Consider the following 25,718-nt stretch of genomic DNA (forward strand, 5'->3'; position numbering starts at 1 on the left):
TTGCCTACTGTGAAGCATGGTGGAGGGTCAATCATGCTTTGGGGCTGTTTTGCTTCTGCAGGTACAGGGAAGCTTCAGCGTGTGCAAGGTACCATGAATTCTCTTCAGTACCAGGAGATATTGGATGGAAACGTGATGCAGTCCGTCACACACCTGAGGCTTGGGAGACGTTGGACCTTTCAACAGGACAATGATCCCAAGCATACCTCCAAGTCCACTAGAGCATGGTTGCAGAGGAAAGGCTGGAACATTTTGGAGTGGCCATCGCAGTCACCAGACTTAAATCCGATTGAGAACCTCTGGTGGGACTTAAAGAAAGCAGTTGCAGTGCGCAAGCCTAAGAATGTGACTGAACTGGAGGCCTTTGCCCATGAAGAATGGGCGAAGATACCCGTAGATCGCTGCAAGACACTTGTGTCAAGCTATGCTTCACGTTTAAAAGCTGTTATAACTGTAAAAGGATGCTGTACTAAGTACTAAGATTGAATGTCACTTGGGGGTTGAATAAAACTGATAATGCTGTGAGCACAGAAAAGACATTTGTGGTTATTTCATTATAACTGTTATGTTATATTTGTCTGACCTACAAGTGCCTCTTTAATGTAAATGTAAGCAAGATGACTGAATGATCAAAAGCAATGTCAAACTGGCCAAAACACTCAATTTCAGTGGGGGTTGAATAATTTTGGTCACAACTGTAGATGCATCCTCAATCATGATGCCCGCCACCATCGCTGACCCAAAAAAAGAAAAAAAAGTCTCTGCCCTCAACGCTGGCTCCCACCGTCTGAGTGCTTCGTTGGCTTGACAGTTCTTAAATATGTAAGGGGTGGGGCCACCCGGTGACATCACGTGTGTGTGATCCCGCCCCGTATGACATCATTAACTGGGGCATGCTGGGTCAATGATGTCACATGGGGGCAGAGTCACATACGTGATGTCACTGGGTGGCTCTTCCCCTTACATATTTAAGAACTGTCAAGCCAGGCTTAAGAGTGGAGCCTTTTTTTTTTCTCTTTTTTTCGAGTCAGCGGTGGCGGCAGGCATTGTGATTGATGTTGGATCTACTTCAGCGGACATTCCTTTATTTTCCTTCTTTTAATAAAGGACTTGTCAAAAACATACTCATTCACATGGGGGGCGGAATCTGGGGGCCCCTTGCTAAAGGGGACTTCCAGATTCTGATAAGACCCCCACAACCACCGGCTGGGGTTGTAGGGAAGAGTCCCTTGTCCCCATCAACATGGGGATAAGGTGCTTTGGGGGGAGCCCCTCCACCCCAAAGCACCCCCCATGTTAAGGGCATGTGGCCTGATATGGTGCAGGAGGGGGGCCACTCACTCATCCCCCCCTTTCCTGACCTGCCAGGCTGCATGCTCGGATAAGGGTCTGGTATGGATTTTGGGGGGAACCCCCATACCATTTTTTTTTAATTTTGGCATGGGGGTTCCCCTCAAAATCCATACCAGACCTGAATGCCTTTTTTTATTATTTTTCAATTGCCTTCAATTAAATCCCGCTGACAGCTGATGACACATAGGTTGTTAAGGACTCGGAGGCCACCCATTCCTTAACAACCCATGAAAGTACTGATAGATACCGAATGCCTGGAACACTACTTAATTACCGCATGTTTTTGCTATTTTCGGTAAATACTGCATACTAGCAATAATGAACTGACATTTTCAGTATTGCATGTGATATGTGGTCATGTGACTGACTTAACTCATGCGATAAGCTTTAGTAAACTGTGCCCACTGATAGAGACCTGGTTGTTTTTGGTAAATATCAAATGTCAGGAAATTTGCATGAAGAGTGTCAGATAACACTGAGTAGGTGTGTCACAAGGTTGCCATGGGAGATAACTGTTTATCTGTGTCTCTTCCCTCTGCAGTCACTGCCCTGTTGAGTTAAATAAACAAAAGAATGTCAGTTTGATCATGGTAAAAATAAAAATGCTTTCGGGAACTCCAATAATCTGGTTACCATGGGAGAAAACAAAAGAGCTTATGATCTTAGTAGGATATTAGTGTGAAATGACAGAAATGCTGATTGTTCTAGTGAACTGAGTAACTGCTTCTTAGTCCAGATGGTACAGTTCCATGTGTAGTGGGGGTAAGCTCTGCACTAGTAGGCAGTTTGGGGAAGTATGTCCCACAGTTTTGGAAACCCCTTAGAGAAATAAGATAGTGTTCATAGTCAAAGTCAGTCCAGACCTCATTAGGAGGAGCTAACAGAAATACTGGGCAGTGCTGAGCATCCCCGTAAAAGCATTGCTAGTGGCAACAGACAAAAAGAAAAGGTGTAAAAACATAACCCTTTCAAATATGAATTAAGAGTGTAGAATTAGAAAAAAACATCTGCAGGAGGATTGGAGTCCCTAACTAGGAACCACGATTGGCCAAAACCCTCGTGCATGTTGGGAACTGAACTTTGCCACCTTGCAATTCCTTGAGGACTAGAACAAAATGTGGGAGGCTCTATTCTACTCTTTGAGTAATGTGGTGGCACTGTAAAACTCATTCAAGGTAATGTCAAGGTGGTATTATACCCTGGTGAGAATTGCAAAATACCTTACCACCTATTCTGCTTCTTGTTTCTAGTGGTGCTCAGACCAGGGGGATATGAATCATACTGTATATGGTGGACATGCCCCATAGTTAAACTGTTGTGGATATGAGTTGATAACATGATCAATACAATCTTTTGCCTAAATTTGCACATACCCATGGAAGCCCTGGTACACAAGCCAATAGAGGGCATACAAAAGAAAGAACACACCCTAGTGACCCACATTTTCATGGCCAAGTAAAAGACAATCGCAAAAGCCTGGGAAACGTCAGTGCTCTCCTTCAACAAACTGAAGAGGTGAGTACACAGCACGTTACTGAATGAAAAACTCATGGTGATTCTCTCAGGCATTCACGACAAATTTTTAAGAACTTAGCAACCTTGGTTGGACCAGTTTCCGACTATGTAGCCACCCATATGTTTTTTGGATCTGTGACCCCCAGTTATTATCTGGTTACACATGTTGAGTTCACAGGGGAATACTAACTTCTGTCCCTTCATTGTCCTCTAACTCCTCTATTTTCCTCCTCTTTTCTTCTTCTACCTGTATCTTCTTATTTTGAACCCTCATACTTGCTTTTGCTTGTGCATCATGTCATCTTCTCCATATCACTGAATGCACATTTTTTATGTGGTCAAGTCCAATTTCAGGACTGGCTGTAAGCCTAATGCTTGGCTAGACTAACCTTAACCTGCCTGCTTTAGATACGCACTAAGCTCACAATTGTAGATGTTTCTGTATGACAATCTCAATGCTGCTTTAGACCCACCTTTCAGCTGCCCTGTTGGAAGTCAACTTGGCTGTACTTGCTAAACGACTCTTTATAATACCATTTATTATCTCTCCTATCTCTATGTTGAAGAGATTTGACGTACAGTATTCTGGCTGTGTTGTCCTCTGTTGTATCTTGCTTTTTGTTACAGCAAAATGACCGTGAAACTTAATGTGTGCATTGCTTATCAGTAATGTTCCTGCAGCTGCATCTTATGGAACTGCTACATGGTTGCAGGCTACTGGAATCCTCAAGTATACTCTGCAGAGTTCAGAATTTGGGCCTTTCTTCATGTGCTGCAGACTTTCAGTATATGAACTGTGATAAAACTACTAGTCATTCTGATACCACATGCATGAGGAGACACAAGACTTTATCACAAAGCTCCATAAGAGCAGCACACGAATAATAGCTGTTGGCAGCAAAAAGCCCACAATCCTTCTCACCACTCTCTTTCCAACTCTTCCACCACCTCACAGAAATCTCCATGTACTGTAACATATGCAGCCTCAAGTGAAAGGGATATAAATTTGACAAGGGGTTAGAGAGGCATATCTTATTGCACATTAGGAGGGAAGAAAGTCAACATGGGGACATGCTTAGTAGGGTAATATTGTAGATAATACAGTGTGGCGCTGTGCAAAAAATTCACTAGGTTAGGCTATAGGTTTCAACTACCATCAAAATTTCCTGACCCCATCCTACCATCTCCAGCTACATCCTTAACCAGGCAGGTCTTTTCCCCAGCTGCTGGTGTGTAGGGAAGACATTCACCAAGTCACCCCATGACTAGCATCTTAATGTCAGCTTGGAAAGGTTTCTGGCTTTACAGCTCCAATTTCCAGCAAGTGGAGTCTGACACCTTTTTTAAATTTTCAGCCTGTGCTTTACTACAATGGCAGGTACCCAACCACCATATTTTTGCCCAGATGTCCCTCCCTTCCCTACATCAGCACATGGAAGGTAATGTCTACCTATCACTTGAGCATGTGGTTAACATGTGGTCCTGCAAGCATGGGCAGGGACATTGAACCTATTTTGTGGCCCATTGGGTACATTTGGTGGCAACTAATAAGGTTGCAGAATGGGGCACACCACTGGAGCTTGTGGTGCTGCCACATATCATACAGTTTGGTGATGATGGCAGCTTAGTCATCATCAGCTTATTGAGCTGTTATCATCAATCATCTCTATCCCCTCCTCCTCATTGGCCTCATTGGGTGAATCATTTCACCCAAAAAACTAAGAGCCTAAGCAAAGCTCAGTGAAAAAAAACTGCTGTGCTGTTTGCCAGGTGTATGCATGGAGGAAAGATTCTATACTGGGACAAAAATTATCTGAGCTCTTCAAGGGCAGGCCAAAAGATGGCTGAACCAACAATCCCTTGTGTCAAGAAATGTTGTGTGTAAGAATGCACTAACCTGCCATCTGCCTTTATTTAAGCCAAGGAATGATGTCTAATTAAAAAAAATGATTACAAATTCAAAATATATGATGCCAAAATATGGTGTAACTGATGCTGTCCCAGAAAACAGTACTGTTCCGTAATAACTCATATAACTTAAAGGTATCTCTGAAGAATGTGAATTGAACTATTTTTGTTTTACTCATATAGCCCTCAAATTTACATACAACAGAGGGCACACTACCTGCCAAAAAGGTATTTATTTTGCATTGGTACAAATTCTTCTTTCAGTGCCCATGTCCTTTGTGTGCAAATTCCTTGCCTACAGTATTTGCATTGAAAAATGACAATTGGCTTTCAATATTCACCTCCTATTAACTACATTAAAATTTGAATTCAGTTTACAATTTGTGGATATTATGATGAGTTATATAGTTAGGCAGGTCGAAAAAGACACAATTCTATCTAGTTCAACCAATAGAAAAAAAACAAGTAAATAGAAAACCTCCATATAAACAATCCTATATGCACAGTTGATCCAGAGGAATACAAAAAAGTTCTGTGACTGTTGAACCCAGGCAGATTTGCCTATCACTATTTAAGAGTCTCTGTAATACCCCAATAGCATCAACATTGGTGACTACACAGATAATATGAATGGTGCAACCCAGGGCAAATTAATCAGACATCAGTCATGGGAACATGAAGGCGCAAACACCTAGTGCATTACCAGCAGTGTATTGATTATAAAATCCAATGAATGCTAAATAGATACTCACAAAAGTAGAAGACTGCACCAGCTAGGAATCCCCAGTGAAACCCATGGTCATCCATTTTTGGCCACGTGACACTGTTGCACAATGTGTAGGGGAGGAGCTTGATGACGTCACAACGCTCACGATCTGCTGATACATTGATACTACACATCAGGGAAGTGGAGGCTACCTGTATATGCTTATGAAGGGTAATTTTGGTTCCTTATGCACATAATATCAGGTGCGATTGAGCACCTACACAATGTGAGTGGCCATTTTTATGTTTTTAATAAAGCAGTGTGTTTAAAGGATAAAGCACTATTGTGTTTTACTAATTTTTTCTGACATATAAATGCTGAGTGGAGGAGGAAGGATTAAAGGGACCAGTCACTACTGGAGAAAGATTCTATATACAAGATATACCAACCATTATATGTTTACTTCACGAGATACAAGATTTTTTTTTACCTAACTTTATGTGAGGTCAAAAACTCCAGGTGAGAGCACATCTGGTGTTTGTGGTGGTGAATTAAGTTTTAAGAAGATATAGAGCTATGGAGTTTTTTGAAGCTGAAGAAACAACACTATTAAGAGACTTTACAAATAGGATTGTTCACTATATTTCATTATATTTGCTTGCATCCACATGTTTTTTAGGGGCATTTAAAGGAAGTGTGGCACCGTATGTTCTTTTATTTAGATTATGCACATATTATGAGTATGTGTAAGTGTGAGCTGCTTTCTGGATTGTAGCTATTTAGTTACACTCACTGAATAAGTCTACTGTGTTATAATATTTTTTGTTGCTTGTGAGAATCAATTGGTTATACTTGGGCCCTTCTGGCAGTTGTAGTATTCTGAGTTCTGGGAGTGACAATTTTGGTTTTCTATGTGTTCTCATGGAAACATATCCATAGGAAGTCTCTACATCATACCCCTACTCATTCACAGAAAAGAGTTATAGCCTAGAAGTAAAAACACCCAAACGTTTTTCATGTCATTTATTAGAAAAATAAGAATACCCAAAATGTACCTCATTGTAAATCTATCATCAATCATGATGCTCCCACTGACTCACTGAAAAGAATAATAATGGCTGCACACGATCGATCAACTATATTAACATGGGCCAAATGACAGCTCATCACACTGTCACTGACTAGATAAAGAAAGGGGCAGAGATAGTAGCAACATGATTGCCCAAATACGGCCATGTGGTCAAATTTAGGCAATAATACAAGGCTTCTTTCTCTGCCAATTTGCTGATCAGGAATTTCCGGCCATGTACGTGAATGGGCCAGGTGATGTCAGTGGTTGGTAAGGACCGATCGACTGCCAACGGCCACTGCTTCCTTAACAACCATTGATAGCATTGTCAAAGTATGGCTCTGTTGCCATATTTTGGCAATGATGTAGCCCGCTCCAATCTCTGCCAATTTGCTTACATAGCTGGGGACTGCTGGTCATGTAAGTTAATGTGACATTACTGGTTGCTAAGGACACAGCAGCTCCAAGCAGCCACAGCTTCCTTAGAAACCTTTAAAGTATTACTAAACCCAGGACCATGCATTCGCTATATTAGATCTCACACAATACACAGAACATGGAAATGCAATTATTGTAGTAAATATACAGTAAACTGCTAAATACCTTTTCTCATCAGCAGTATATAGTGGTCTTGTGACTTCTATTAGTGTCCAGCTGAACACTGGTTAGTCTTCTAGGAGGAGATTTCATTCTACTCTGACTGTCCCATGAGGAAGCATAATCCCTGCCTTGTGCTGATCACATGCACCCTCCCAAAGAAAAAAAAAACCTCTCTAGCCATACACACTAAACTGAGCATGTCCAGAGTGACTCCTATAGCTCTGTACTATCAGCAGATGGATTGGGGACAGTATAAGAAGGGGAGGATCAGACAACACAGGATCAAACAACCTTTTTACACAATTTGGAGGATTAACCCTTTAGGTTCCACAGTGAGTATGACAAGAATGCTTTACTGCACATAAAGACTGATTTTACTGTTATGGGTTAAGTCACACTTTAATAGCCGGAAGCTGTCAAGTTCTTCCAGATTGAACATCCTAAATGTTTGGTGTTTGAACAAACTGCTAGTTTTATGTTTTGTGCTGACATTCATTTTCTGTTAGTTGTAATAGCCCATACTGGTTAGCTTACAATAAAATTACACTTCTATTTAAGCCTTCTGGACTGCCCACTGTAGTTTTATTATTATTATTATACAGTATTTTTATAGCGCCAAATGTTTGCTCAGTGCTGTACATTACAATGGGAGACAATACATGAGACAGTACAATAACAATACAATACACGAGGGGTTCGAGGGCCCTGCTCCTTGGAGCTTACAATCTAGGAGGGAGGGGATAGTGGTACAGGAGGAAATGGCTGTGGGGGATGGAGTGGTAGGAGGAGTGGAGGAGATTGGCAGTTAGGCGAGGGCGGGGTAGGCTTCCCTGAAGAGATGAGTTTTCAGGGTGCGCCTAAAGGTGAGGAGGGTAGGTGACAATCTGATGGATTGGGGTAGTGAGTTCCAGAGGATGGGGGAAGCCCTGGAGAAGTCCTGGAGCCAGGCATGGGAGGAGGAGACCAGGGAGCTAGAGAGTAGGAGGTCTTGTGAAGAGCAAAGAGTACGTGTTGGGTGGTATTTGGATATCAGGTCGGTGATGTAGTTTGGGGCAGTATTATGGATAGCTTTGTACGTCAATGTTAGCAATTTGAATTTTATGCGTTGGGCAATCGGAAGCCAGTGGAGGGAATGGCAGAGGGGGGTGGCAGATACGGAGCGGTTGGTAAGGTGGATGAGTCTCAGAGTTCAGGATAGACTGAAGCGGGGATAGCCTGTGACGAGGTAAGCCAGTGAGGAGGGAGTTACAATAGTCGAGTCGTGAGATGATAAGGGAGTGAATGATTTGCTTAGTAGTCTCTGGGGTTATGAACGTACATATTTTGGAGATGTTGTGGAGGTGGAGCCTGCATGAATTTGCCAGCGATTGAACATGGGGCTGGAAGGACAGATTGGAGTCTAGAGTGACACCTAGAACTTTGGCTTGCGGGGTGGGACTGATGGTGGTGTTGTTGGTCGTGATGGAGAGGTTAGGGGGCGGGCGCGGGCTGGGGGGAAAACTAGGAGCTCAGTTTTGGAAAGGTTTAATTTGAGGAAGTGGAGTGACATCCAATCTGATATGTCGTTCAGCAAGCAAGTGATTCGGGCGGAGACTGAAGGGGTGAGGCAAGGGGTAGAGAGATAGATTTGCGTGTCATCGGCGTAGAGATGGTAATTGAAGCCGTGGGAGTGTATCAGCTGGCCAAGGGAGGAGGTGTAGATGGAGAAGAGAAGGGGCCCGAGGACAGAGCCTTGAGGGACCCCAACAGAGAGGGGGATAGAGGGGGAGGTGGCAGCGTTATAGGGAACACTGAAGGAGCGCTGGGATAACTGAAGGAGCGCTGGGATAGATAGGAAGAGAGCCAAGAGAGAGCGGAGTCTCTGAGGCCAAGAGAGTATATTTTTTTAACCACTTGCCTACCAGGCACTTATACCCCCTTCCTTACCAGGCCAATTTTCAGCTTTCAGCGCTGCCGCACTTTGATTGACAATTGCGCGGTCATGCAACATTGTACCCATATGAAATTTTGATCATTTTTTTCTCACAAATAGAGCTTTCTTTTGGTGGTATTTAATCGCCACTGGGCGCTTTACTTTTTGCGCTATAAATTAAAAATGTGCAAAAAATTTGAAAAAAAAAAGTTTATTTGTTTCTTTTATAAAATTTTTCAAACAGGTATTTTTTCTCCTTCACTGATTTGCGTTGATGAGGCGGCACTGATGGGCACTGATAGGCGGCACTGATGGGCACTGATAGGCAGCACTAAAGGGCACTGATAGGCAGTACTAATGAGGTGGCACGGATAGGCGGCACTGATAGACAGCACTAATTAGGGGTCACGGACAGGCGGCACTGATATGCAGCACTGATAGGCGGCACTGATAGGTGACACTGATGATGGGTACTGATAGACGGCACTGACTGGCATCACTTCTGGGCACTGACTGGCGGCACTGACTGGCACAACCCCTGGGCACTGACTGGTGGCACTGACTGGCAGCACTGCTGGGCTGCACTGGTGGGTGGCACTGGTGGGCAGCACTGGTGGGTGGGCACAGGTGGGTGGCACTGGTGGGCACAGGTGGGTGGCACTGGTGGGCACAGGTGGGTGGCACTGCTGGGCACATGTAGGTGGCACTTCTGGGCACAGGTAGGTGGCACTGCAGAGTGGCACAGGTGGGAGCACTGCTGGGCACAGGTGGGGGCACTGCTGGGCACAGGTGGGGGCACTGCTGGGAACGGGTGGGCGGGGCTAGTGGGCGCACTGCTGGGCGGAACATGCGGGTGTCACTGCTGAGCACCGATCATCAGGGCACTGATCATCAGTGCCCTGATGATCGGTGCCGATCCCCGCTCTGACAACTGCCGGTTCTCGGCAGTACTTTCCTCACGATCTGACAGCGTGAGGAAAGTGCAGCCGAGAACCGGCACTTGCATTTCCCTGTGATCAGCGTGTCATTGGACACCGCTGATCACGTGGTAAAAGGCCGGTGGGATCGGCCTTTCACCACATCACGTGATCAGCTGTGTCCGTAGGACACAGCGATCATGGAGATCGCCGGGTGCGCGCCCCCTGGGGCACGCAGGAGAGCGCGTTCTGGGAGGACGTCATATGACGTCCACTCAGAACTGGCCGGCCGCGGTGAAGCCGTCATTCGGCTATGCGCGGTCGGCAAGAAGTTAAGGAGGAGGGGGTGGTCAACCATGTCGAAGGCCGCGGAGAGGTCGAGGAGTAGGAGCCCTGAGTAGTGATTAGCTTTGGCGGTTAGCAGGTCGTTGGTGAGTTTGAGTAGGGCGGTTTCGGTGGAGTGTAGGGGACGGAAACCAGACTGTAGGGGATCAAGGAGGTTGTTGTCGTTACTGAAAAAGGGGGCCTCTGTACATGTATGTACTTGTATGTGATCCGGCATTTCCAATAATTCATGGCTAGGACCTGCTGATCAGCTTACTAAATGACAGTACAGAGCCCTGTGTTGACAAACAATATAGGACTCTGTACAGACAGCAGTGATGTGGCTGTTTTTTCTCCCTACAGAGCAGGGAGAAATAAAATTCATGTTGCTTAGTAAAAGCAGCACATATTACACACATTTTGCATTGTTAGGCACACAGTTAACACTTTGATTTCCCCTAGATGTCAACCCCTTCCCAGCCAGTGTCATTAGTATAGTGACAAGAATACTTTACTGCACATAAAGACTGATTTTACTGTTGTGGGTTTAGTCACACTTTAACTCAGTATTAACTCAGTACTGATCACTGTATTAGTGTCATTGGAGATTTCAGTGTCATTTAGTCAGTTCCCACCCAGCATCAGTTTATGTCAGATTGCTTGCTGCACTATAACAGCCCCACTATAAGATCACCGCCATTACTAGTATAAAAAATAAACAAATAAAAATTTCAGCATATATGCCATTTTTTGTATAAGCTGTAACTTTTGCACTGACCACTTAATATAACTTATTGGGATATTTTTATACTAAAGATATGTAACACAATACATTTTTGGCCTAAATATATACAATTTTATTTTTTGTTTTTCTGTATCAGATAAGTTTTATAACAGAAAATATGGTTTTCTTTTTTTTCAAAATTTATATAATAAAATAAAAAACCAGTGGTGATCAAATACCACCAATAGAAATCTCTCTCTTTATGACAAAAACTATGTAAATGTCATGCAAATACAGTGTTGCATGGCGCAATTGCCAGTTATATTAGTGCAGTGGTGCAAAGAATGCCCTGGTCATGAGGGGGGTAAAACGTACAGTTATTGAGGAATACATAACATTTAATTTTTTGCAGATTGCAGCATCATCGATAAATTCATATACAGAAACCTAATGTTTAGTAAGAAAGCAGAAATTTACTGACCCAAATTTGATTTACACATTTGCAAAAGTAAGTATTAATATAACAGCAAACCTAGTCCAGTTCGAAGAAAAAATATAAAAAAAATTTTAAATGATAAAAGTTCTTCTAAGAGTAAGGCTTGCTCAGCTAAAATTCAAACAGTTTTTGGCCCTACTGAAACCACTCCATTTAACAAAGGTCAGAGAATTATCTGAAAATTGTTGGCCAAACAGTGCATCAACTGTCAAAATACAAAAATCTGTTAGGGTGGATTTGTCTATATATGCTGTTAGTATAAATGGGGGAATCTGTTAAATTATAATAATAATAATTTATACATCTGGATTTCTCCATAAATAGACAAAAAGACATTTTTATTTAATCACCTGCTGTGCCATTCACTGTTGGAAAGTAATGCCCAAGACTGCAACTTTGTATATGCCACAAAGGAGCTGCAGTGAGGAAACTGTACTGGACCCACTGAAAATAATTAGTAAATAACCTTTACTGCAGGTTACAGACCTGCCAGCTGTCTAACACATATAGAGCTCCTTAATTAAAGAATATCTAATGAAATAATTGAATCATGTGACACAATTTCTCCAATTATCTCATGAGATGCTGAAAATGTCAGTTCACTATCACCTTACCTAACAGACTAAAAAGAGATAAAATAACTCATAAAATGGTGTAAGTGTCAATTCATGAAATAAATAAACGAAGGAATAAAATAAGTTGTGGTCCAGGCATGAGGTATTTAACCACTTACCTACTGCAGTATAGCAAATATACTGCTACACGGTGGCACAGGTGCGCAAAATCATGTATATACGTGATTTTTCATTTCCGGGTAGGGGGCGCACGTGAGCAGTGTGCGCGTCCTACCCACACCACTGATCACGGCCCCAGGTGTCAATCACCAGGTCCCAGCCGGTGATTGTCTACCAGAGCCCGGTGATTGCCGAGGATCACCGACGGGGAGGAGGGCTGCTTTGTTTACCAACAGTCCTCTTACCTGTCAGCTTGGGGACACTGCTATGGATGCCTGAGCACAGCCATCCCAATCAGTGTGCTTTACAGTGAAGCACACACCCCCCACCCCCTAGTAAAACACTCCCAGCACACAGTTAACCCTTTGATCGCCCCAAATGTTAACCCCTTCCTGCCCAGTGCCATTAGTACAGTGTCAGTGCTTTTTTTTAGTGTCACTGGGGATGTCAGTGACACCAAGTCAGTTCCCCCCCAGTGTCAGAATGTCTGCCACAGTCCCGCTATAAGTCGCTGATCGCCGCCATTATTAGTAAAAATGTTAAAAAAAAATTCCAGGATCTATACGACCATTTGTAAATGCTATAACTTTCACGGAAACCAATTAATTTACACGTATTTGGATTTTTTTTAGCAAAGACATGTCGCAGAATACATTTTTGCCTAAATTTATGACAAAATTTGATTTTTTTAATGGACATGTTGAACCACTTCCACGCTGCCCTGTAGTTGAAATACTGCTACAGGGCGGCACAAGTGCACAAAATCAGGTATATATATGTATACGTGATTCATGCTCCCGCAGTTTATGCTTACCCCCCTCCTTCTCCCCCAGCAAGTGCACTGTCAGTAGGTCACTGTCGCTTTATACATTGCACACAAAACCGCAGTGTTTGCAATCAGTATCAGGCCTGATCTCTGTTAGCACTTGTCGGTAAATATTTTTGTAGCGGTTCAAGCAGTTCCTGACAGATAGATCAGACGATGGAGAACAGGTCCCTGTTAAGATCAGGCGTACCCGACCCCATTCCCAGGTTGCTGAGATGTTCCAAACGCATGATGACTCTCATATGCAGCAGAGTGCCAGTACTAGTGTCGCTCTACCTTTTGGTGAACTGGCGAGTACCAGCGGCCTGATACATTCTGGTCTTTCACATACCAGCATTGCAGTATCACTTGGTGATGTGGCGAGTCCCTTAAGTGCAGTACAAGCTGGTACAGTGGTGAGCACAAGTATTGTCCCGCAACCACCAAGAATTCGCACACAGGCCTGTAGGGCCCCTAGTATCCTTCTGGATGTGCTTGCAAATCCCGATTGGTAGCCCACAACTTCTGCAGCACCCGTACTTCCTCCATTCAATGCCCAACCCAGAATTCAGGTGGAAACAGCAAATGTAACTACTCCCCTTGATTTTTTGGAGCTGTATTTCACAGAAGATCTGTATGCATTGATTGTGGATCAAAGCAATTTATATGCACAACAGTTTATCGCCGCCTACCCACATTCAAACTTTGCGAGACCATTTGCATGGAAACCCATTACGGTTTCCAAATTTACATTTTTTGGGGGGCCTAACCTTCAACATGGGCATTACTAAAAAAAATGAATTTCAGTTGTATTGGTCCACAGACCCAATTCATCATATGCCCGTGTTCTCTGCTGCCATGGCCAGGCATAGATATGAGAGTATAATGCGTTTTATGCATTTCAACGACAACAGACTGTCGTTTTTGAGGTGACCCTGAATTTGACCGGTTCCACAAAATTCAGCCCCTGCATTGATGAGTCCCTCATTAATTTTTCTGGCCGCCTTGCATTCAAACAATTTCTCCCCAGCAAACGTACCAAATATGGGGTCAAGATGTAGAAGACCTGCAAGAGAGCAACAGGCTATACATATAAGTTTCAGATTTACGAGGGAAAAGATAGTCATGTGGAACCCCCCGGATTCCCAGACTACATGGGGAACAGTGGCAAGATAGTTTGGGACTTGGTGATATCTTTTTTCCATATGGGGAACAACTTATATGTGAATAATTTCTATTCAAGCGTGCCACTACTTAGACATTTGTACAATTTTGGACCAGCGACGTACTGGTACATCACTGGACCACCGAGTGGTTATACCTGGATGATGCCTGTTTTTTTCACCTGGAGATTGGCTGTCATGTAAAAGCAATCCTAGTGGCTAATTAGCTGCAGGATTGCTTTTACAAGCTGGAGAAGATGCCCCCCTCCCTGCTGCCTTCCACGGCCTTCTCGGGCAGTCCCATGCCATCGGGGGGAACCTGAGAACCTGAGAATGCAGCCGGTGTTTCTGCTAGCTGACCATAGAGCTGATTGGAGACCAGAATGGTTCCAATCATCTCTATAGTCTAAGAAATCGGAAGCTACAAGCATTTCAGCACTTCAGTTTTGCAGTATATAAAAACAGCGTCATTTGTAAATTGGGAAGGCATCTGATCACACCAATCTTGGTGAGATTAGATAATGTAAGAGCAGAGGAGATATCTAGAGTCTCAGAAAAGAATATATGACAATGCCCATTGAAGTTAAAGGGGATATTTGCATTCCCTGTGATAGCATTAAAAGTGATTAAAAAAGGGGGCGTGGCTTGATCTCAGCCAAGATGGCAGCTTAACACCGGAGCTCCGGCACCTGGCGGAGAACAACAGCGGCTCGCAGCTTACAGGGGCTTCATTCACCTACCCCAACCTGGCGGTTCAGCTCCCCTACCTTCTGGAAACATGCCTAGAAAACGAGAAGAGGGTGACAAACCCCAGAAACTTACGGAATACTTCTCCCTGCCTCAGCAGCAGTGTGGCCAAGATGGCGCCGGCTCACATTCCTCTTCTCCAGCAACCCCTCGTTCCCCACACAGGAATCAGAATGGATTCTATGGGAACAACACAGGGTCAGTTTCAACATCACAAGCCTCTACCCCATCAGTCAGAAGCCCTAAAAAGTCCAGGATCAGGATGGACGATTCAAATCTGCAGCAATGTGAGGTGAGCTCAAACCCTGATTCACAGGAGGACACTAGAGAATTACCAGAGTCCATTACATCATTTCCCAGCTCAAATCAACCAATTTTAGATACCACTCTAAAAGATATGTTAGTTTCCCTCAGAAGCACTATACATATTGACATGATGGCTTGTATTCGGAAATTTAACAACGAGCTTACAGTTGTAGGAGACAGAGTAAACCACATTGAAAATAAGATGGGGGAATACATCACCACAATTAATGAATTAATAGATGAAAATTATTCTAATGAAGAAGAACAGGTGTGGGTGAAGGCAAAACTTGCTGACCTAGAAGACAGGTCTAGGTGGAACAATGTTAAAATCTGAGGGATCCCAGAAACAGTACAACCTGATTTACTCCATTCTTATGCTACTACCATGTTTTCATCCCTAATGCCTCACCTGTCCTCTCTGGAGCTTACAATAGACAGGATACATCATATTCCCAAACCTTCACATATCTCAGAACATGTACCCAGGGACTTGTTACTTCGCGTCCACTTTTTTCACGTAAAAGGAGCAACTAATGTTGTTAACATGAAAAGAGGAACACCGCTCCACCATTTATTCTGATCTTCAATTTAATACAGATCTATCACAGCATACACTACTACTGCCTAAAAGTTTGAATAACATCACAAAAGCCCTGCGGAGCAATAACATTGGGTACAAGTGAGGTTATCTTAGGAAGCTTATTACCACCAAAAATGGCACCACCCATGTTATCACATCGCCTAATAAAGGTTTGCAACTGCTGAAATCCTGGAATATTATTCCCGGTGATGCACCAAAAACACCGCCTCTCAGTAGCCCTAACAAAATAATACCAGATTGGCAACGTGTATCCAATTCTTGAATAACATTCAGTGCCTTAAAGACTCTCTCAGATCTTTGAGCGTATAGCCCAATATAGCACTCACCGCCATTATGAGCTCAAGCCAAATTTTTTGCTCCCACATGCCTGAGCAGAAGTTTTCTGCTCTTGGGTTTTTTAAAACCCCCAGTTCATACAAGAGTTACTTGTTTTCTACTGTTTTTTCAGTGTTCTTGCTGTTTTGTGGACCAGGATAATTGGACTGTACTGCCATTTTCTTTCGATATGCAAGATATGTACTCAGATACCAATAGAAGGTCTTTACATACACCCAACTCCGCAGCAACGACCGCCTGTTTCCGGAGGCCTCCATGCTTAGTTCAGAAATGTGACAGCAAATTAAGAACGTACCAACATGCCATTTACCATATTATCTCTTAATGCACATGGCCTGAATCATCCCGCCAAAAGAGCTTCACTGTGGAAAGAGGCGGACCGATCACACTGTGATATCTTGTGTGTTCAGGAAACACACTTTCATCAAGAGATCACCTAGATGTACCCATAAAAAATGTTCAACACTACTTTACTGCGAATATGCCTGCGAAAAAGAGAGGTGTGATGATCGTGGTAAGGGACTCTGTCTCGTTCCAGCTACACAAGGAACTGAAAGATCCATTAGGGCATTTTTTTGATCCTCATATGTGATATAAATAACACTAGATTCACACTAGCAGCTATATATGTACCAAATACACATCAAATTTGTTTTTTGAATAGCTTGATGAGAAAAATTAGGAAAATACAGCATGGGAGTGAAATTCAGGCTCCTATAAAAAGGACGTCCGCTCTCCGTAGTGCTATCCCTGAGGAAGTCATGTGACTTGAGTGACGTAACGCGTAGGCACAGTGATGCACTTCCGGCGCGGACGCCATCTTGCTGCACCCAATTTGAATACCCATGCAGATACACCCAGCACATGAGGTTCTGAAATGCTGTTTGTCTAAGGATCAAAATGTGAGTGCAATACTTGGATTTCTGTACTTTTCTCAAGTTTAATAAAAGGTATTACACTATGGGAGGTTTTATCTATGTCTTTTGAGATATTGGCTCTTACCATATGCGTTTACCTGGCGAAGATTCTGCTACTTATATGTACATCCCTGGAAGTGAGATCGCTGAGGGGAGAGATATTCAGGAGTAGAGGAATCATATACATGGAGGATCTGTGTTAGTGATCCAAAAAGTGTTTTGACCCCTTGCGGATCGAAGCAAGAAGGTGAGCGTACAATTCGGCTTTTGACGGATACCCTTATGTGATTACTCACATACACCATCCACGTGCACGAGTACAGTGGTGTAGGGCCACAATTTGGACTTTTTTCACTAGCTTTCCACTTTATTTGGAGTCATGCGTTTTGCATAATATAGGTTCACATTTGTTCATAGTATTGATTGTGTTTGATTTGTGTATACATTGATTGTGTGTGAAAATACTTTTATATTTTTTGGGATTTGGATTTTTTTTTTATGCTTATGCATGTTTTGCACTTTTCATGCGTTTCCTTGAGTTTTATCTTGGACATATCACTATTTAGTCCGAAGTTCATATATTTGTTTGCTTGATCTGTTTACACCATCACCGTGGATTCTAACTTTGGTTGTATGCACAATTATACCATACGATCAGTATTGGTAAATCTGAAATTACCATCATTTGAGTGGTTCAACATTCACTGCGTACACCTGGGATCCATTTAGGATCAGTTCACTTATTATAGATCCCTGGAGGATCAGGTCACTGTTTATGGGTTTGTTGCACATTGTGTCACTGTTATACACTTTTTCATTTATATGTTTATTTATATAGTATTATCAATATTATCATCAGAGTAGCGCTGCATCACTTCCATATTTTTATATCTTGAATGTACAGTATATATATATATATATATATATACACTATAGTGACAAAAGTATTGGGACACCCCTCCAAATCATTAGATTCAGGTGTTCCAATCACTTCCATGGCCACAAGTGTATAAAATCAAGCACCTAGGCATGCAGACTGCTTCTACAAACATTTGTGAAAGAATGGGTCGCTCTCAGGAGCTCAGTGAATTCAAGCGTGGTAAGGTGATAGGTTGCCACCTGTGCAATAAGTCCACTTGTGAAATTTCCTTCCTACTAAATATTACACGGTCAACTGTTAGTGGTATCATAAAAAAGTGAAAGGATTTGAGAACAGCAGCAACTCAGCCATGAAGTGGTAGGCCACGTAAAATGACAGAGCTGGGTAAGTGCATGCTGAAGCCTTCAGATTAGCACAACAACACTGCATAGAGAGCTGAATGGTTTTCCAAGTGCAATTCAAAGCGTTGGATCCAGTGGTGTAAAACAGGCTGCCACTGGACTCTAGAGCAGAGTGACTTTTCTATGGAGTGACGAATCCCGTTTCTCTGTCTGGTATTCCGATGGATGTATCTAGGTTTGGTGGTTGCCAGGAGAATGGTACTTGATTGACTGCAATGTGCCAAGTGAAAAGTTTGGTGGAGGGGGAGATTATGGTGTGGGGTTGTTTTTCAAGGGTTGGCCTTGGTCCCTTAGTTCCAATGAAGGGAACTCTTAAGGCATCAGCATACAAAGACATTTTGGACAATTTCATGCTCCCAACTTTGTGGGAACAATTTGGAGATGGCCCCTTCCAGTTCCAACATGACTGCGCACCAGTTCGCAAAGGTCCATAAAGCGAGTTTTGGGTGGAGAAACTTGACTGGCCTGCACAGAGTCCTGACCTCAACCCAATAAAACATATTTGGGATGAATTAAAGCAGAGACTGCGAGCCAGGCCTTCTTGTCCGACATCAGTGCCTGACCTCACAATTGCGCTTCTGGAAGAGTGGTACAATTGAGTACTGTCCGTGATACTTTTTTTATTTGCACTAACATACAATTTTGAGGACAAGCTTTCGGGGTATGTCCCCTTCTTCAAGGTCCAAGCAGTACTATACAAATACTAGTAAAAAATAGTATTTGTATAGTACTGCTTGGACCTTGAAGAAGGGGACATACCCTGAAAGCTTGTCCTCAAAATTGTATGTTAGTGCAAATAAAAAAAGTATCACGGACAGTACTCAATTGTTTCTGTCGCAAATGCACTAATACGGCTACAATCACCTCAAGCAAAATGGAAGAATGGTCAAACTTTCCCATAGACACACTCCTAAACCTTGTGGACAGCCTTCCCAAAAGAGTTGCAGCTGTTTTAGCTAACTAAATATTGAACCCTACAGAATAAGACTAGGATGTCATTAAAAGTCAAGAAATCTGGCTATTATATAAACAAAAATGGGAAAATACTATCACTAAATTCCACATCCCCAAAGTCAGTTTAATTTTCATACATGGCTAAAACTTCACCACTGCCATTCTGGGCACATGATGCATTTCACTGTCTCCGTTTCAAGGCTTTAATAATATCTTTAGTTTATAAGTCAATGTGTAAGTATCTACAAACATGAACTTGACAAGCTTTTATAAGTGTTTATACAGTACATCTATATATCTATAAATAATAATAATTATAATAATAATAACATCGCAGTAGTAGCTTTACATTACAGTAAATAACTATGAGGTTGTTCATATTTTGATGTGCATTCATGGGAGTTGATTTACTAGCAGAGTAGAGAGTTCTTAGAGAACCTGTATTTAATCATGCAATCAGGTTTCGTAAACATATATTTTTTTAGGAATCCCTGCACATGATTGGATATATAAATTAAAATACTGTTTCATTTTTATAAGAGAATATTCTCTACTACTTTAGCAAACCAGAACAACTGACTGATGCTAGTTTTGGCTCAGGCCAGACTACAATTGTTTAATCAATAATATATGTCAATACAACTAAAGCTCATGTCAGCCTATGTATGTTAATAATGATGGGATAATAGGGCAATTTGTTCTGTATCCCTTTCCTCAATGCAGCAGATTCAAATAAATACATAAAAAACATTTTTGAGTGGAGATGACAAAAACAAAAACTAAGAGTTACATTAGAGAAACGTAACAGTAAATCAACAAATATATGTATTTAAAATTTACATGTTCCTTCTGAGCTTCCCAGTGTAAATGTCCTACTGCAAAAACTGACAAACTGCAGGAACTCAACTACATCCCCAGTGCACCACTGACCACCCCACAGGGGAAGAGCATCAAATGATGAATGTGACCTTAAGGGGTGGGATGGCTTTAAGGGGGCATTGTTAAATACCAGGTGTCATGATCAGGTGTCAGGCTCAAAGACTAGTTGCTGTAGCAGTAGAAAGGCCCACACTGAAACCAGCAGGATAGGTACACAGACAGGTCACCCTGGCGGAGGAGTGGGCTCACCTGAGGTGTGGAGTCTAAGAACTAACCGGTGTTCACCAGAGTTCTCAATGGTGGAGATGGATTTTGCTTCATGTTAGCACCAGGACATGGTCCTCAGGATCACCCCACAGGAAGGTGAGAAAACGGAGGTCCAGTAGCGTATTAAGCAGGTAAGGATCAAACAGAAGCATAGTCAATAAACAAGCCAAAGGTCGGTAATGAGCAGTTGCAGATTGGGATCAGGCAGAAGCGTAGTCGAGGAACAAGCCACGGGTCAATAACAAGTGGTAGTAAAATATGCATGATAGTAGAGAAGCCAAGGAGTGAGATACTGGATAAAGAGAGCACAATAATCTGGCAAACAGAAAGTGCAGAGACATAGCTTAAATCAGGAAGTTTATAGGAGGAGCAAAGGGTTCAAGGTTCGGGACAGACAAGGTCATGGCAGGATCATTGAAATAATTGTCAAGGGAGCTGGCCAGCATTCCAGATTGCTCAGCAAGAAGAAATATTGCCTCACACTGCAGAAGTCCCAGTTTTGGACCCATGCTCTGACACCGGGAGTGTTCTAAATACAGAGTACACTGATCAGGAGTGCGCTACATACAGAGTGCAAGGTTCAGGAGTGTACTATGCACAGAGTGATGAGTTCAAGAGTGCTGTATGTGCAGAGTGCAAGGTTCAGGAGTGCACTATGTATAGAGTGCAGAGTTCAGGCGTGTGCTATGTACAGAGTCCAGAGTTTAAGAGTGCTCTACATACAAAGTGCAGGTTTCAGGAGTGTGCTACATACAGAATGCAAGGTTCGGTAGTGTGCTATGTACAGAGTTCATGGCTCAGAAACGTGTTATGTGGCATATATCACAGGCCAGTTAACCACACTCCCAGTAGAGAGCTCTCCCCCCAGTATTCCCCAACCCCCCCTTCCAGTACATATCAATCCTCCCACCCTCAAATCCTGTCTCCACCACCTACAGAGTATCAGAGCGGGGGCTGCTGCAGAAGTAGGAGAACCTACAGTAGGAATACAGGCTGTCAGTGTGGGCTTCAGGAGGAGCTGCTGTAGGGAGACTGGAGTGGTTGTTTCCATATCCCATCCCCTGCAACCTCCTCTGCTGTCATGTGGAGAGCATGGAGGGTTCTGTTCATGACGCCAGGAAAAGACTGCTGTCACTTATAAGTACAGAAACCTAGCTTCTGTTGTTATATTTGACAAAAAGCCCTGCCCATACACATTAAAAATCAATTCAGCATTTTATAACAATTATGTTGTGAAAGGGCATATTTAGCTGTTTCCAAATCGAAGGTGGGTCTCTAATTGTGGTGTTTTAAGAAATCTAAAGGAGATTATATAGAGATTGTACAATTAAATTGTAATAATACGGCTAGTTTTAGAAGCCAAAAGGACAAGGCTATTTCCAAATATAATTTAACCACTTGCCTACCACCCGCCCATGCTGTACTGCAGGCAAGTGGTGGCTGTAGGCAAATCACCATAATGGTATGCCACAGCCTAATACCGAGTTTAGGGGGCAATCCCCCTGCCCGGCACCTGCTGTGATTGCGCACTCTCAGCAAGTCCCAGCCAATGATATACGACCCGGACCTGCTGATTGGCTGTGTGCAATCACATCCCAGAACTCTTGTGTTGGTAAACAACACAGAGCTCTAAAACAAGAAAGCAATCTGTCAGTTTCTCATGCTTGCAAAGCAGGCATGAGATACTGAGAGATCAGCTGCACTGTAGCAGCATGCTGTACACACATTACACATAATTAGGCACATATTTAACCCCTTGGTTACCCTAGATGTTAACACTTTTCCAGCCAGTGTCATTATTACAGTGACATTGTATAGTATTATCACCAATCACTGTATTAATGCACTCCCAGTAGAGAGCTCTCCCCCCAGTATCACCCCCCTCCCCTTTCAGTACAGAAAAATGAAAGCAAAAATAGGTTTATTCACAATCATCAAAACTTCCTCAAAAACACTTCATTGTAAAGGATGCATCAATCCTTTACCAAACAGTTTAAAGGTGTGATAGTAATGTAACCATAAATAGTAATGTACCATGATAGCTACAATCTAAAAAGAACAGCAGAACTGAAAAATATGAAACCTATTAGTGTCCCTTTAATAAAAACAATGATCATAGATCTACCAAAAGGGTTTGTAAAGAGTAGAAACACAGATTTACTAGAGGCTAATGTCATTGCACTAATATTGGCATGTGACAAGGAAAATCTCAGTATCATTGAGGCATAAATGCTCACAGCAATCATAAATAGATGTTTGCACCTTCTAATATCCAATAGAAAGAGGACTGATTAAACAGCCACGATGCTGCAAAAGTAGAGCTCATGATAATTAAAGTGAAACTTCAAAAGAAAAATTTAAAAGTATTCCCAGCCCTTGATAAAATAAAAACGTTTCATTCTACTCACTTCCAAAAGTCCAGGATATTGTTGATCCACGTCTCAGGGGCATGTCATCAGATTTCCATGGACCAACAAGAGAATGTGTTAGAGAACCTGCCCACTATCCTTGATATCATATGATAGAACTGAAGAGACCTGGAAAAAGGCATGCATAAAGATTTTTTTTTTAATTGTGGCATACTCCAAATGGGTGGGGTTGGGGGGAGTGAGTTGGGCTTTAATATACATTAGTTCTCAAAAAATAACTATGAGATAGCATTGACAAAGTTTTGTATCTACTAAAAAATAATAATTGAGCAATATCAATTTAAAGCAAAATGAATATGCATTATTCTATTATTTATAATGATTATGTTTGCAGCTATTTTAATAATTTATTTAGCAATTAAGTATTCTTATAGATGTTGCTGGGTGATTTATACTGTTATGACCTATAACACATACGTTTTCTAAAAGTCTTTATATAGTTTTTAGTTAATTTCCAGTACATTTTCACAATTATTTTAGCTCCAACTCCTAAAACTAAGTATTTACTCTTTTGATTGATTCAGTCAAAAAAGCAATGAGTTGAATAATGTCCATATCTGGAATGCAATATGAATTGGTATTACACCAAACATAGTTTCATAGTCAGGTTAATAAAGCCATGTCAATCTAGTTTAGCCAAAAAAAAAATCAAAAAATATATTCTGCTAATACCTGATACTACTACCAAAGCTCTAGAAATAAGAGAGCTGATTACTACTTAATTTAGACTATAAAATATGCACTAAAATCACTAAAATTTTAATAGGCTCACCTGCATACTCCCAAAACTCATACATAAGAACCAAGTTGGATTCGTACTTGCCAGACTTGCTGACGATAATACTAGCCGTACCATTGACCTTATTGATCTATTAAACAGAAACAATCGCCCGGCCCTTATCTTGAGTCTAGATGCCCAAAAGACTTTTTATAGGCTTAGTAGTCCATTTATGTTTGCTACGCTCTCTCGCTATGGCTTTTCTGATCCCTTCATCCAAGCCTTACGATCCTTATTCTCTCAATTTACTTCCCATGTACAAATGTCTTTCTTTCTGTCGCATTCATTCCCCCTGAGCAATGGCACCAGGCAGGGTCGTGATCTTTCTCCCTCACTTTTTATTTTGTGCTTAGAACCCCTTGCATTCATTCCCACCTGGATACAAGTGTGGTGTCACTACGACAGACGGAATACAAACTTTCCCTTTTTGCTGATGACATCCTCCTAACTTTAACACCTCCTCACACTTCACTCCCTAATCTTGATTATCTATTTGGCTCCCTATCAGGTTATAAGGTCAACCCAACAAAAACAGAGGCCCATCCCCTTCATATCCCTTTCTCCCCCACCTTACAGCAAAACTTCCCTTACCACTAGATTTCTACTCTCTCAAATATTTAGGAGTACATACGTCTTACTCCTATTCCACTCTTTACTAAACAAATTATCCCCCTGTTTTTCAGGAAATCAACAGCCTTCTGAAACAATGGGACACATATCCTATTTCTTTGCTAAGAAGAATTAATATCCTTAAGATGTCTATACTCCCAAAACTCTTATATCTTTTTGAAACCTTACCAGTCACTATCTCATTAAAGCACCTTAAATCCCTCCAGGGGTCCTTTTTCAACTTTATCTGGCACAATAAACCCAATCACATTGCCAGTTCAGTGATAATATTGCTACGATCCAGAGGAGATTTGGGGAACCAGGACATTTTTAAGTACTATTATGCTACCCACCTTAGGGCAGTTTCTTCCGGGTCCTCCCGATACACCCCAACAGGTGGTCAGAGATTGAAATGGGAATCACCTGTTCTGTACACCCTTGTTCTTTGCTATGGTCAGACCTTTTTACATCAATTGCTTAAAAGAGTTTATGTCTAGCTCCAATGCTTGTTTACCCTCACTATTTGGACAAAATGTTCTGAACAGTACTCTCTCTCTTCCCCATACCCACCCTTATTAAATGTGCTTTTTAACCCAGATAGCCTGGATAGCTGTATGCTGTATGGACTCAAGCTAGTGCTTTTCAACTCCGCCATTTGGTACATCCCAGGTCTCACAAACTCTTCTCTTTTGCTGATATCCAAACCAAATTTCAGATTCCCCAACACTTTTTCTTTACTTATCTCCAAATTAAGTTTTTTTTTGCTTCTAAGTCTCCTTCTTTAATTCTAGATAAACAAACTCAATTTGAAATTGTATGTTCTCAAGGCCCTTAGCAGTTACATTTAATATCATCCATTTATAAAATTCTTCAGGAAGCCAGTCCACTTGCTGACACCAGCCACTCATATATGCACAAATGGGATCATATTCTTCACCCCCCTTCCCTTCTCACAGTGGAGTAAAATCTGGGAATCTATTTCCAAAGACTGTAGATGTGTGGCACAGAGAGAGACCAACTAAAAAAATATTTATTTTTTTAGTACAATATAAAATTCCTGAGGTACTTCATGAATGTAATCCGTCACTTTAAAAGCTATGTTGGAGATGTCATAGTGATACAGGCACACACTATCACATTTGTTGGGACTGTCCCAGTATTCGGCCCTTGTGTGTCTCAGTTCAGTCCCTCCTTCAAAACCTCCCTGACACTACACTACCCCTACATCCTGTCAATTACTTACTAGAGTTGCCTTTCCAAGGCATCTCCAAGCATGCTAAGAAGTTGGCTGTATTTGTTATATCAGCTACCATAACTTTAAGCTGGTTGTCTCTGACACCTCCGACTCACTCTCCATTGTTACAAACTGTAGCTGATATTCATAGAAT

Source organism: Staurois parvus, unplaced genomic scaffold, assembly GCF_062004578.1.
Source record: "Staurois parvus isolate SC_StPar_1 unplaced genomic scaffold, SC_StPar_1.0 ptg000850l, whole genome shotgun sequence".
Classification (NCBI taxonomy): Eukaryota; Metazoa; Chordata; class Amphibia; order Anura; family Ranidae; genus Staurois; species Staurois parvus.